The 15,498-nt window shown below is 45.2% G+C and overlaps 1 protein-coding gene and 1 long non-coding RNA gene across 5 annotated transcripts in view; one reads left to right on the forward strand and one right to left on the reverse strand.

Moving 5' to 3' along the window:
- The window catches only part of LOC142776212 (uncharacterized), a 185,471-nt gene that overhangs the window by 50,726 nt on the left and 119,247 nt on the right, over positions 1-15,498 (reverse strand). The window lies entirely within an intron of this gene.
- The window catches only part of sv (paired box protein shaven), a 223,364-nt gene that overhangs the window by 1,042 nt on the left and 206,824 nt on the right, over positions 1-15,498 (forward strand). The gene's annotated exons all lie outside the window — the stretch shown is intronic.

Here is a 15,498-nt window from a genome sequence, read left to right on the forward strand (position 1 = left end):
TATATATGTATATGACCCTGACCCCACTATATATGTATATGACCCCACTATATATGTATAGATGAGCGCATGCAGAGGCGGGGGGGGGGGGGGGAAGGGGGCATCTAGACAATTTACAAATTGACATAACAAAAAAAGGAGCCGTTGTGAATGTGAAGACCCCCCCCCCCCCCCGTGAATGAAAACCCTGCACACGCCTAAATTTGGGTCTGAGAGGAATGCACTTGATTGCAATTTTTCTATATAGTTTCATGACTGAAGGCCAGTAAACTATGCTAAGCTGCGCATCATTCGAAGTGGAAATCTTCCAATCGCTGTTTAACTGCTTGCGTATTGAGGCATATGAAAGTTGCTTGTATTATTTGACTTGTTAAACTATAGTTTCTGTTAGCTGTACGACCCGCCAGCCTGCAGGTCTTCAACGCGGTGACATCCGATAGATCACTGGTAATATAGTGTTACATATCCATAAAAAAAAATCTCACAAACTCACACTCGATTCATTACCGCTGCGCACACGTTTGTTGTTATAGGCAAGATGACAGAACCCTGTAAATGAATGACAAACGAAACACGTGAGTGTGATGTGAAGTGTTGTCCCTTCACGGCTTGCCTTTCTCTTCAGTTGTCAAACATTCTGCACAATCAACGTGACTGTGACCTGTTTCTGACTGAGTATACGTGAAAAAAAAAAGATCGCACTGTTAACTCGAAATGGCTTTTCTTCGACAGGACAATTCCCTGTATATAAAAACCTATAGCCGACCATTTACACCGGAAAGCATTTCTCTGAAAACAAAATCCACAAGGTGCACGTGCCTTGCGAATCTATAAACAAGACCCACCATTACCTCTGTCTCAAATCGCATCTGATAGCCTGCATCGCTCCCTGCTCAGATATACTCCTTTTTCGATTTTCGGCTTTACTTTCTATATTTTTTTAGCCCAAAATTACGTTTTGTTTGAAAAACCATTAGTAATTTAGTTAAGATCCTGCCGCCCGGTTCTTGGCCGATCCCCCTTTGTGGGTGTGCGCCAGAGTATCAAGGATCATCATCATCATCATCAAACGAGAGGATCAAGGCTGCAGCTGATGGGACGCTATAGAACGCATACACACACGGCGCTGTGAAGCGGTGCGACGTATAATGACCCATCTCGCCGACGTATGCACTGCGCTTACGATCAGAGTTTGGCGTAACCCGCGGTGGGTATGGCGTCCACTGCGCACGCTGTAGCAGCATTATAGAGGACGTAGCACGCATGAAGAGCAACAACAGATGCAACGGGTCCCTCTTCCGTTTTTGCGCAAAACTGCAACGGCGCGTCACATTCTGACGCTGAAGAAGGGCATACACGGAGCTTGTCCCGGCGCGCCGGTCGGATGTGAGGCGCGCCGTGAGTGCCTATATATACGGGAGAAGGACATACAAATCCGAGGTGGCCGACGTCTGCATGGCCGAGCCTTCCTCTTTATGTGCTTCACGCCGTGAGCTTCCTCTTTACGACGTGACATCTCCTCGAGGTATACGAGCGCGGAATACGTAAACAGAGAAGGTTTGCCTCGCCCGCAGACATGACCTCAGTCTGCTAAGCAGGCAAGCCTGAATTTACGCTCTGGTGGCAAATTACACTTCGCATACAACTGCGCGCGAAACTAGCCTGGCTATAGCCCCGATTACCGTACTATGTAAACGGGCTCCGCTGCTACGAGTGCCTTTTATAGGTCCCCTTGCTGCATACGTCACCATGGGAAACTTTGTTTAAGCTCGTTTCCCTGGTTGCTTAAAGCTGACGCCCCTGTAAAACTTAGTGTAGCCTGATATGCGTAGCGACAATGCCCAACCTCGTAGAGCCGACTAAGACGCCACAGAAAAGGCCGATTGCTTTCTTTTTTTATTATTATCACCGCTGCCCAGGAAGTTGTTCCACAGAGAAATAGCTTATACCTAACTGAATCTGGCTATCATGAACAACCTGGAGATAATCACCGTTGCGAAGCGTTAGGCATCGAAGGCTATAGCAGCTTCTAGAATGGGAGGTTGTGTCGCAGGGTGTTAAGTGGCTGAGTTGCTTCTAGTCCCATAGTTCATGTATCAAATCAGGTAATCGACATGACCAACCACTCTCCCCCTTTTCAATTGTCGCTTTACAGACAGACATATAAATTGGTGTATCCGTGTTTTTGGCCGAACATTCTTTCCTTTTCATTTCGTAGCTGCACCATGTTCTTTCTTCTATTTTACTGATTATTATTTTTTTACAGAGGTATAAACCTTATGAGACTTTATAGATTTTCTACAACTGCGGTTTGCTTGCGATTAGCCAACGCGTTTGACACGTGTTCGCGAGTTCTCAAACAGAGATATGGATTTTTCACATTATAGGAATCAGGTCCCGAATGGATACATGTAAAATTAAGATATACACTACGAAATGCAAACCGCGTCATGTTAAGCATATCGTTAGCAAAGGTGGCCTGGCCAGTCAGAAACAGCACTGACGAACACAAACCATCATATTGCTTATCATATATTACTCTTTCGTACACCTGCAAAGAGCATGCCGTCAACCATTGCGATGAGTTTCGATCGTATACAGATTACTCCAAACATCGTCAAAACACGTTCAAGGCAGAAGTCAAGCTACTCCGAGCACACAGTGAGGGTATCGCTGTTGTTGTGTGAACCGTACACCATGGTGTCCCGATTCGTTACCCTTCCTCAAGATCCATCACCTCTCCTCTTTTCAAAAAAATAAATGTCATTATTATTTAAAATAATAATAAAAACACATTTCCTACGCCTTTTTCACTGGCCTGGAAGACTTTGCCGTGGCTTCCCGGTTTACACATTAAAGGCTGATACTGATAGCACGCATTTCATTTTCAACTTGAGCGCATGTCATTTGCTAAAGTGTACATGCTTTCCATGGGTTTGTCTGAAATTCACTTTACTGGAAACGTTTCGGAAATGAATGTTTAGGGACGTTAAGCTTGACTATATATACACGACAATTCATCACCCCTTGGTTAATGAACTGCTGCTTGCGCGCCAAAACGCCTCATTTGGCCCATCTCATTTCTCCCGAAATTAGAGGGAGCGGTGGAGCGATCAATCGCGCTGTACAACGAGCCCTGCATCCACGGCAGGTGAAAAGATGCACCAATTTCGACGTCAACTCGGATGACGGAAGAACCAAATACGCACGATATCGTCAACTATGCGTCTCCGTTTTGTTTTTTTTTTTTGTTTTTGTTTTTGTTTTTCATTTTCTCTTCTTTCCCTAGCGGGTGCAATAACGCTCGCTCAGACAGACACCCGTGGTAGAGATTTCCCGGCGTTATAGTTATCGAGACAGCGTCAAGTACGCTCGCGAATGCACAAACGTCGAATGTATGGACACGTAATGACCTGCACCAGTGCGGCAGAGGTGGCACAATGCCTCCGCCTAACCGGCATGCCTAACACGCGCTACCGATCAGCCGGCACCTTCCGCAACACGCTTAGCACCTCTCGGGACGCGAGACCCGAGCGACCAATTATCGCATTACAAACCGGAGCCCTAAAAAAAAAAGAAGGGACGCAGAGAATCGGAGCACCCCCTGTTACACGGCGGTTGTTCCGCGCGCGCGAAACACGCAAACGAGAGCAATCGCACAACAAAGGAACGTGCAGGCGGGTACACGCTACCCCCCTCGTCGCCTCTTTAACAAGTGCGGACAAATGAAAGGCTTCCGATAATGGGCGCCGAGCGATGCTGCCGGAGCATGCGAATTCCCAAAGGTGCCGAAGATACAACAAGGCGGCGAATCATAATACGAGCAGCAGCGGTTCTTATCGGGCGTTAGAATCAGCAAACTATCTAACCCTCTCGGTACGCGATCACGAAGGCCATCCTTGCTCGCGTCGGATGCGGCCGATGCTCTTCGGCCTGGTCGTGCGCGGGGCGCGCGATGTAATGTGATAAGCCACGCCTTTTCGGAGGATGCCTGTCGGCGCACCGCGGGGCTAAACTGGTAGCCGAAAGCGTGACCATTACATGTCAGATGATAGTCGGCCAAAAGGCGCTTGTCCGTGCTCGGATAGAGTGTGTAATCGCGCGTCGTGAGTTTCCCCGCCCTCCCCGGCAGTCTCCTCTCGCGCGGCGGCATCGCCCAGGAATCGTCTCTCCACGCACGAACCAGTGCGGAGGGTGCGAGCCGAAAACGACCAACAAAACATTGATTCACTCTCGGTATTGTTGAGTCTCCCTCGCTTTGCTTATTATCTATCAAGACCCCGTTGAAAGGCGAGAATGAGAACTTTGTGCATACAAGCAAGCAAGGATTATTGTAAAAAAAAGCAAGAACATGGCGTACACAGTCCACGCGTGAGTGAAATGGGTAGCAGTGTGAAGGCACAGTGCTTTAATACTGTCTAAATCAACCGATGAAGTTGCTTCCAGTCGAGGACTACATTCTCGTCCCATTCGTTTACTTTTTTATTATCTTATTTTTTTCGCACATTGCCGGTGTTTACAATGTTGAACAGCGCCAGGGCAAATAGGGCATGTCGTGTGACGTCCACTGAGCATGCAGTCGCGCTGTAAAGCATCCAAGCCGTAAAGTCGGCGTTATCAAATCAATTCATCGATCTCGCGCGGGTATACGCACAGTTAAAGAGAGGAGAACATTGATCGATTTATTTGCGAATCTTCGCACCTCTTGAAAGCGCCAACTATCCCAAGCGTCGAGGAAGAACGTATTCCCTTGCAAGATAATCCTGCAGGAGGCTTCTTGCTTCGCGTGTCGCGTATTACTTGCGTATCCAAAAGAGGATTTACCTCTCTCTTTTTGTGTTCCACACCTCTGCCCTCCCCCCACTCACACACACTTTTTTGTGTGCATGTGAACGGAAGAGCGGCATTTCGGTACAAATCGATGTTAGTGACAGGCTGTTAGCAAAATTTCATTCCCATGAATCACATTGTGAGTAAACTTTCTTGTGCAATGGGCCTGTAAACCAAATGATCGACATGGTTGTGATTTATATCCTATAAAATAATCGAAGCACGGGTTCAGTTCCTATATAAATGGTGTATTGTGTTCCAATGGGTGGTAAGTAAACTAATGGTCAGGTCCAAACAAAACTTTCATTGTTTCGATTCCGACTATGGGAACCATAAGATGAATGTGAATACCAGCAGTGTGCACTATGTTGGTATACTGCGTTGAACGCAGTCGCTCCAATGACTTGCGAAGGAAAGTACACTACATACACTGTCACTGGCACATACTATATATATATATATATATATATATATATATATATATATATATATATATATATATATATATATATATATATATATATATATATATATATACATGTTACTTAGTAAGGGTACATGAAAAATAGAGAACCACTTGGATAAAGTACGATGGTACTTAAACAATACAACCGCAGTCGACAACACGTTTGTCACGAATATATACTTGTGGCAATAATGATCTAATACAGTATAAATTGCAATATACACTGCAAGAAACGAATAATGGTTATCATGGCCAAGAATACATTTGCTCACAAATAGTATACATCCGCATCACTTTCCTTTTTCTCGTCATTCGACATGGTCTTCCGACAATACAACCGCAGTCGACAACACGTTTGTCACGAATATATACTTGTGGCAATAATGATCTAATACAGTATAAATTGCAATATACACTGCAAGAAACGAATAATGGTTATCATGGCCAAGAATACATTTGCTCACAAATAGTATACATCCGCATCACTTTCCTTTTTCTCGTCATTCGACATGGTCTTCCGACAAGCAGAGAGGAAAACAAGATGTGCATCTATGGGAAGTTTGTTTGGAGCGCAGATCCATAAACTGCCGCCAGATCGGACGTGTCATTTATCAAACACGGAGACGCGGGGGCCCACCCAAGGGGCCCATTCTATTCCTGCTGTACAGGAGGACGGAACTCGGTAGCGTGCATGGGAAACGGAGCCAGCGACACTTGTCGCCTTGTTTTCAGTAAACTTCGACGCCATCGTATACAGGGAAACTGACGACTGATTGGGGCCATTGTTTGTCGCAGAAAATGTCTCACGCGCGGCTGAGAAGCCTTCGCCGAGAAGCAATGCGTGTATTATGTACGACAATATTCAATTGGATGTTTTACATCCGAAGTGCTTCGATGGCGGGCTAGTTGGTATGGCATGGTTGCAACATTGCCCTGCAGATATGGCACATGAGCGCACAATAACTAACACAAGAAAACGAAACAAAGGCGAACCTTGTAGTTTTATATAGAAGTGCCGCAGAAATTATAAAGGAAATGTCTAACGCACGATGATACTGAGCCATGTCATCAGGCACGCATTTCCTTTACCAGGTTAGTTTTATGTGTTTTAATGCTTCTTACTGACCATCGCATTCACCTGTTCACAATTGGTACTTTACTATCAGAGTAATCTATGTGGGCGTTTCGTGCTTTAGCGTCAATTTTATGGTGTAGGTGTGCCATCGACAGCGCCACCACGCCTTTCACAACGGTCCATTGGGTTACATATGGGTGTCTAACCAGCGTTACACATAGATGGATCGCCCAACTGACCCTCTCTCTATACGCAAGAACAACATCGCCAAATAAGACGAGGACCAAGAAAAAACAAGACACAGGCGCTGAACATCAGCGTCTGTGTCACTTGTTTCACCGCCTCTGTTGGGTTTTTCTCGGTCGTCGTTCTGGTTTAGTGCTTTTGTTCCTGGAAAATGAATTCGTGCCAACTATCCCAAGCATCTCTTCGAAGGCTTCTCTTTATTTGAGCATCCATTTGCCCTTAAATACATTAATCTGACCGAAAATGTAGCAGGTATATCAAAAACCTCTGATGAACTTCTGATTCTGAGACCAAACGCTTCTGATTAAAAGGTCCAACGGGGAGGGGGGGGGGAGGTTCAATCAACCGCAAATAATTTTTTTGCAATTTTCCGTCCGTATATACACGTGCAGACATAAAAAAACGCACGCACGAACATATATATGCACAAAGAGTGCTTAACCTCCCCCACCTCCCCTTTAAAAGAAATCCTGGCCTCACACTGGCCTGCGCGGACGGTCATCCATACATGTCCTCGAAAAGCTGGGATAAAACACTGTGCCTCCACGAATATGTGCATTCACATGACATTCATTATGATTGTGAGCGTCATTCTATAGTTTTTGCAGAGAGCAGTCATGTCAACAAGAGTTGTGAAGGTTAGCGTATATTTTTATATTAAACACAAAGTAGAAATAATATGCGCAACTTTAACGGCTACCACTATAGCGTTCACAAGAAGTGGTGGCTATCTATAGATATAACCAATTACATTCCAACTGTATGTATACTACCTGAAAGCACATTGACTTACTGCTTTGTGCCAGTCGAATGCGAGAACGGCGGCACAGTAAGCGTGCTGAATGTTGGCATATTGTGAGTGCGGAAGGAATTACCCGCTGCCATTAGCTCTGATTTGTTCGGTAAATATTTAACATTCCAATACATGACTATGATAAAAACAGCTCGCCCGAAGCTATATATACTATTATCGCGTTAAATATTTCGTTCGTTATTTAAAGTACCCATCTGCCGGCTTCCGTGACCGCGCATGTTTCCCAATATAATACCCCACCATGGGTTTTCAGGATACGCTAAATAAGCTATAGTTGCTGCATTCGCGCATCACGTATACGCTTTCTCCTCATAAATGATGCAAAAATCATGCGTTTGTGCATTCATGTGCATGGCGTATCACATTCGTCAGATGACATCATAAGCAATACGTTTCCGTTCCGACCACAGCGAATTCCCACCTCAGTTCATACTCAATGCGGTCAATTGCATGCACGTACTCTCTATTGAGTGCACGCAGGAAAATGTTTGATGTACTTTTAAAGACGATAGCCCTTCTTGACCTTCGACGCAATAAGTTTGGTCTGTCTGTCTGTCTGTCTGTCTGTCTGTCTGTCTGTCTGTCTGTCTGTCTGTCTGTCTGTCTGTCTGTCTGTCTGTCTGTCTGTCTGTCTGTCTGTCTGTCTGTCTGTCTGTCTGTCTGTCTGTCTGTCTGTCTGTCTGTCCGTTTGTCTGTTTGTCCACCCTTAACGGTACCGGGAATTTTAAAGGGCACCAACAAGAATCACAAACGGCCTACCCCATCCGCAGCACCCACCAATTTTGCTCAAGTTCAGCGTTCATACTGGTGCAATTGTCAATTAAAAAGCAATTATCGCGCATATCTGAGGCACCATAGCAACACGTATATATTCTGTATGTGCATCTTTTACTAGAAAATGCATACACAAGTTATTCTAAGTACCGTAGCGTTTATCACGCGGCACTGACCAAGCAGCGCTTGCACGAAAAGGGAAGCGTTTCCGACGCTTTGCTAAGACGACACGGTGGTGGCATCTACCCGTCGCCTTGCGTTCTACACATTAATCACCTCTGAGACGGGTGCGCACGCCCGTCTCAGAGCCGCGTGTTTCGTTTTATAAGATAACTGCCAGATAGCGCTTATGTCTCACGTGCACATGCGACGTGACTTGGTGCGCTCGTTCGCCTCCGCCGCACGCTCAAGGCACTCTAACGCAGCACCTCCAGAATACCATTCACCGATTTTTTTGCGCAGAACATCAAATAAACATTTTGTTCAATCTCTCCAGACGCAGGACTATCGTCTTTCGATGACATTTGCAGATTAACATGCAGACACAAGGCCATTTTTTTTTCTTCAAAAGAACACTAATGAGCGAAAAAATTCTCCTCATACTAGTGAACTACTCTTTCACAATACCAAACACGCCATGCTTGCTGCGAGAAAACGCTGAGTAACCGAGAAAACGCGCAATAAAAAAAACGCATGATTACTTAGGCAAGAAATTTGAAAACTAAACTTCCAATTTCATTTTCTCTATAAACAAACCTATGTATGATAGTAAATTAACGACATTAGACTTCCGAGAGTACAATTTATCAATCTAAAGCGATTCATTACTTCTCCTAAGTGCCTTTTTAAAGGGGCCCTGAAACACTTTTCGAGGTAACCATGGAATTAATTAAGTAAAAGAGCTTATAGCCTAAGAAATTCAACGTTGCAAGAACAATTGAGAATCCGCCCAGTACAAGTGGAGTTACAAAGATATTTCGCACGCTACGATCGCATTCCCTCCTCTTTCCTCCCAATGAAAGCGCTGGAAACTAAACAGGGAAAGATGGCATGGGCAAAGAAAATACGTCACGGTCGCCTCGTGACCTTGAGCACTTTTTTCTTTCTTTTTTCTTCGAATACGCGGCTTTTTCATCGTGATCGCGCGCGGACTGGTGGACAAGTCACGGCCTCTTGCGGCGATCCCTGTAATGACTGAGCGCGCCATATTCAAATGAGCCAATGGCTGATATATGGCCTTCTACGGGTGACTTTTGAGCTTCCTCCGTCTTTTTGTCGAGAGAAGAGAAAGCAATTTTTGGCTGACTTTGCTTATTTACTGTGAATTACTGGCCACGTGCTGAGCTATAATAGTTGGCTCACGTGTTCTGGGGAGCCTCTACAACCAATTGGCAGCGTTTTCTCACCATGCTCAAAAAGTGTTGCAGGGTCCCTTTAAAGACCGTGGATATACGTTCGTTTCGCTTACCGAGCAGCGATATCTTTTTGTCGTCCCTCGTGCATCCTCGATCCCGGAACACCACAGCCAAAACTGCGTTGTTCTTAACCATGTTTTTCTCAACTCACATTCACAGCCTATATATACATTAGCAACTCACATTCACAGCCTATATATACATTAGCACAATTAAGCATAAACAGGAGATCCATGTCCAGTAGAGAACATATATATCTTAGGACTCATTGCAGAGATGGTTTAATTTAAGCGCTCACATTTCGTAGCTGACACGTGCGTATACGAAAGAGAAAAAACGCCTCGCTAAGAGCTGATCCCGCCTTTCGTGCCCTTCGAACATGTTAAACCTCGCAAACCCTTGCTGAGGTGGGGACTGCGCGTGCGCTGCCCGCCCCTGCGTGCCACATCGAAGGACGTGGCCGCGAGAGACCGGCGACCTCGTGGCCCTCGGCACGCGTCAGCCTTTTCGCGGAGCCCCTTGGGTCCCTCCGGAGACGGCGGCCCAAGATAACAGGGTGAGATATGCAAACGAGGCGTCAGTCGGCGACGCGCATGATTGGGTGTCGAAACGAGGACACCCAGGCGGCAGCTTCCTCGTCGCTACACGCACACTCGAGCCTGTCCGCGTCTCGGCGCCCCGTGCATGCATACACACACGGCGTCGGCGCGTCAGTTTCCTCGAACAGGTGGCATGCCGGCACAGGCTAAGCAGCTTCGGTTTCCAACATGTAGCGGGCGATCGCGGTCTTCCTCACCACCCTGCGACTGGGGGTGTCTCTATACCGCGGTGCCTTACCGACTATGGCGCTCGGCTGCTCTACGTCAGGCCACATACTCGATTCCACGAAGCACCGCGGCAGAATTCCGAGTGCGGATATTTCATGAAAGAGGAGCCCATGCAGTGTGATTTCGGGGCAGGTTAAAAGATCTCAGTTGGTCCTCGTTTACTTGGCGCACCTGTCAAGTCGCCAATCCTATAGATGAAAAACAACTTGGACACCTAATGAGACCCAACAAGCATTTAGGACACTGCTTGAGAGGGAGTGCGAGAAGGAATATAGGAAAGGTAGGGAGGTTAACTAGACAACGCCCAGTTTGCTAAAAACTACACGAGGGGGCGGGGGGTGAATAAGAGAGTAAAAAAGGGACAGAAAAAAAAAACAAAGTAAACCATACGTGCACACATTTCACAACACACCCTGTGCGGCGTATCAAAGGTGGTCAATCGATTCTGCAGTTGCCCTGAAGAGTTGCGGGACGCCGCTTGACCATTACGTATGGTAAGCAAGCTGTGATACGACATTGGCGACCCGTCAAGCGTCCTATCTAGCATTCCTTGTTCACTGCGTGCAGTCAATGCCGCAGACGGGAAGGTATATATATATATATATATATATCGTTACGTTGAATCAGTGGTGAATAATTATTGAGTACCAAAACTACGAATCACAAATCCAGCACCTTGTTGGTTGAAACTTTATATGACCGGAAATTCAAGCAACGCTCAAAGCGTCACCATATAGCAGTGAGAAAATTGTCAATCATCTAAATTGGATGCAACTTGTGTATTTATGTCGGCACGGTCGTAGCCACTTGTGCTCACTTGCTTTTATGAGTACGCAACAGTTGAACAACTAAAAGTCTATGTGGGAAAACTGCAATTTGATCATAAATCATCCGGTAATTGAGACCTCAATTTGGCCACCTGAAGTTAATTGGGGTGTGTCTGATGAAATCTTGCGAAAACGCCTGTGTATAGCCTTATAAACAAACGTTTTCGCATATCGCTTTCATCAAATGGCGACAGCCACTGCTGGTATCTATCTCGCGACTTTGAGTTCTGTACGTGGCACGACGTTGCAGTCGCTAAATATATAAGGCTACACGGCAATAGAGTATGTAACCACATTGACTTCAAGCGCGCTGCCTTTCTCGTTCGCTGATCCACAACAGCATTCGATGATTCTCGAATAACGTTCTTTCCAGATTTCTGGCAGATTCAGCGCCTCAACATGGATTAATGGGCTACATAGTTGGTTTAGTTATACATATTCAAAGTATTTTTACCTCAACTATGGAATATACACGACCAGAAAGGAAAACGAAAGACTCGTTTTGAGAAAGCGTCTTGTATTGTTGCTGTTCGCGTATCGTAAAACGTTACAGAAAAGAAGATTTCGAGATACGTCTTCTTCCATGTGACAAATCGCCAGGAGACACGTTCGGGTAAAAAAGTGTTGCTGTCAGAAATCAAAAGAAAGCGCAAGCGGTAATTTATAAACGATGTAGAATCTAAGCTCAAATGTGACGACAACCTCTGCATTTACTGTGTGCGTAAATACGATCGATAGAAGGAACCCATACATGTAAAGCTGGCATACTGTACTTCGAGTGAGTTGCCAACAGCGTCCACGCAAAATGTATCCACAAACGACCTTTTCTCTCACCCTCTCTCTCTCTCTCTCTCTGCGCGATATTTGCATTGGAAGAAACGGCATTCATTCACAGCATTTCAATAGCGCCAAAACGCCAACACTAATCACAATACCCGGCGTGTAACGTGTCACCCAGACTGCTGCCGTCGCTGCAATGACGCTTTTCCGGTGTACAAGGCATGCAACACCTGAAGTGATGACGTGCTCCCACGAGCATGCGTCATGCAGAGCGACGTTAGTCGCCGATGAGGCAATTACCCGAGCGTCAACAGTGCTGCATTGGAAAGCGTCTATCCTCGTATAAGCACAAGCCGCCGCCATGCGAATTCTCGTGGCTGCACGTTCCTCCAGGGCATGCAACACAACCCTGAGCCGAGCAAAAATCGACAGCGTCGACGCGCACTATGTAGCAGTAGCACGTGTGACACAATACATATATAGGCGCGCGGCGCTTTTAGACATTTAGTGGTGCTTCTTTCAGTCAAAGTGAGCTAGACCTTTATTTATTAGCAGTATTGAGCTGTTTATTCGAGAAATGTGACAACGTCAACTCTGTTATTCAATATTCTAATACAGATAAAGTAAAAAAAACACGGCATATCCACGGTGTGAATGATGATGAGTGGGGCGAAGCACTGGAGGCTTTCATCACTAAACCGTGAATGATCTGCGAATATCGCCCACTACGTCATCAAAGACGTGACAAACGCATCAAAGACGTTACAAACAATGCTATTTATATAGGGAATTTTATTATTCGTAAATTTTATTATACGTCGCTTCCGTTCCCACTTTATTATAACGGCTATATGGTGGGTGAAGTGATGGATCGGGGATGGGGCGTAGTGGGATGTTTGCGAGGACGAATTAGTGGGCAGTTTGCAAAGGTGAACTATAGGTGGTCACGTGCATACATACTAGGGATAGACAGAACCACGCTTTTAGGAGCGTCGTTCCTAAAACATTTATAGGACAACATAATCAAAGTGTAGGTATGTATGAAATTTGTCTCATATCAAAGAAACATCTAAGTTATAGCCACAGTTAAAGACTGCCTTTAGCACGTCATATGTTCAACCAAAAGTGCTGAAACCGGTAGATTAAAAAAAATAGGTATGCATGAACGTTATAAAGGCACAACTGGGCCCCGAGAATAAGCATCCAGAAAGTTAATCTTCATCATTGTTATATATATATATATATATATATATATATATATATATATATATATATATATATATATATATATATATATATATATATATATATATGTATGTATGTATATAGTCAATGTACGAATCTCTCTCTTTCTGTTTCGGCAGCATTGCGCACTCCGCATTGGGCAAAGAACTGAACTCACGTGCCATGGTCAATGACGTCCCGAGGAGAACTTGTGACGTCATGCGTGCATGAGACCTCTCTCTCGAAGCGAAGTTGTCGTGAAAAGGGGGCGCGCGTCCTTTGTCTTTACAATCTCACCCTTTATCGCACCCCTATGGTGTTCCATAGTTTGCTTGCATGACTGGTATCGAGTGATCTAAGCGCCACGCTTGTTTGTTTCCAATGCCCGAACCGGCATGGCGAGAAGCTCTTGCAGAGCGAAATCTCGCTGCCTTCTATATTGCTATGCTTATAGTCGCATAAGGTGTGTTTAAGCGATACACCAACCATAAATGCACAGGATAAATCATTTCAACTGTGTGCACTCTTCATTTGATTGAAGGTCTGGTAACACGATACAAATGAGAAACTGTAAATTTCAGCACTCCATTCCCGATTTCTTTGATACGTGTCCCACTATAGCATTGTCATTTCCGGCTATATTCGTAATGTTCGCACATCGCAAAGAACACGTAAAACTATCACAGGGTCTCTTGCGCAATCTCTCGGTCATTAATGCATGGTCCAGCAGAGAATGGTGTGCACGCCTGCATTGCGCTGTTTAATTTCATATAACAGAAATAACCTTTCATAATCTCCCATGCAGTATCGATGTATCAGAAATCAACTTGGGTACCTTTTCGATTACTCGCGTGAGAGCACGATATCCTAACTGTTCATGCTTTCCAGGCACCATGCATGGCTTAAAGAGGCCCTGCAACACATTTTCAGCATGGTCACAAATGCGGCTCATCGGTAATCGTGACTCCTGAGAACATGTGTGCCTAACAATAAAGCTACACAGATGTCCTTTATCTTTGAATTGATTCTCAAAGTAAGCTAGAAATCACTCTCCCTTATCTGTACAAATGATGCCATAAACCCAAAGTGCACATACATCGACTGATTTTTGCATGGTGAGCTGCATAGGTTGCGTGGCCGCCGCAGGATGGCGCCACACACCCGCGCTAGTGATCACGCTAAAAGTAAGTCGCGCATTTAAAGGAGGAGGAGGAATAAACGTTTATTGTCGAAACGGTGTAGCGGTGTAGGTTCCGCGTTCACGTTAGGTGGGAGGTCTCCTCATTCCAGGAAGCCTCTGGCCTTCGCGGCCTCCTTGGCCCTGGAGACGAGACGTCGTTCTTGGGCCAGGTCCTCCAAGGGAAAAAAAATAAAGTGCCGAAGGGTATGATGCACGCTGACGAATCGACGTAGCTTTTTGTTCACTGGCCACCCCCCCCTCCCCCTATTCCCCATGAGTAGATTTCAGCGTGCTCGCGCGTACGACAGAAGAGAGAAAGCGCTTGAAGCGTGCGACAAAACCCCGTAGCTAAGCTCGTATTCGATGTATTGTAAAACTTGTTTGCGGCAGTCTATTAGCAAGGCAACTAAATCGTTTGTAAAGTCATTAGATAGTTACTTCGAATTATGTTGCAGGGCTCCTTTAAGGCGATATTTTGTAAAGCGTATCTATAAGTAATATTTATATCTTCTAAGCCTTTAAAAGATCTCCCAAGTAAGGTTTCTGTAAAATTAGTGCCTTATAAAAGATTAACAGGAACACTCGAAACAATTCAGAAGTGGAGCACGTCTATAATTGCTCAGAGCTAACAACCGCTTCCACATCAGGTCGTAACGGATGTTTGACTGTTGACACGTCATGTGCATTGTACTAAAGCATGACATACTCGAATATTGCTGTCAACAAATGTGAAATTACCGATTTAGTTGCTTCGCACGAATTCTCAGTGCAGGCCCTTTAGCTGGATGCACTTTGCAATGTGCACATATTATCGTTTAGTCCCAACTGCAGAAAGTTCATTACTATTCACAGGCCTATCACTGCGCTTGTTTCACTGCTCCATACATTGATATTCTTTTTTTTCTTTCCTCGGCTGATGACCTTGTTTTATCATGGCTGAGCAGACATCCACCCATTTTTACTTTTTCTCCCGCTCCGCTCTAAACCACACATCTCCAAGACGACGCCCAACACCTACGAAGATATATATATATCTATGG

This window comes from Rhipicephalus microplus, chromosome X, assembly GCF_043290135.1.
Source record: "Rhipicephalus microplus isolate Deutch F79 chromosome X, USDA_Rmic, whole genome shotgun sequence".
Taxonomy (NCBI): Eukaryota; Metazoa; Arthropoda; class Arachnida; order Ixodida; family Ixodidae; genus Rhipicephalus; species Rhipicephalus microplus.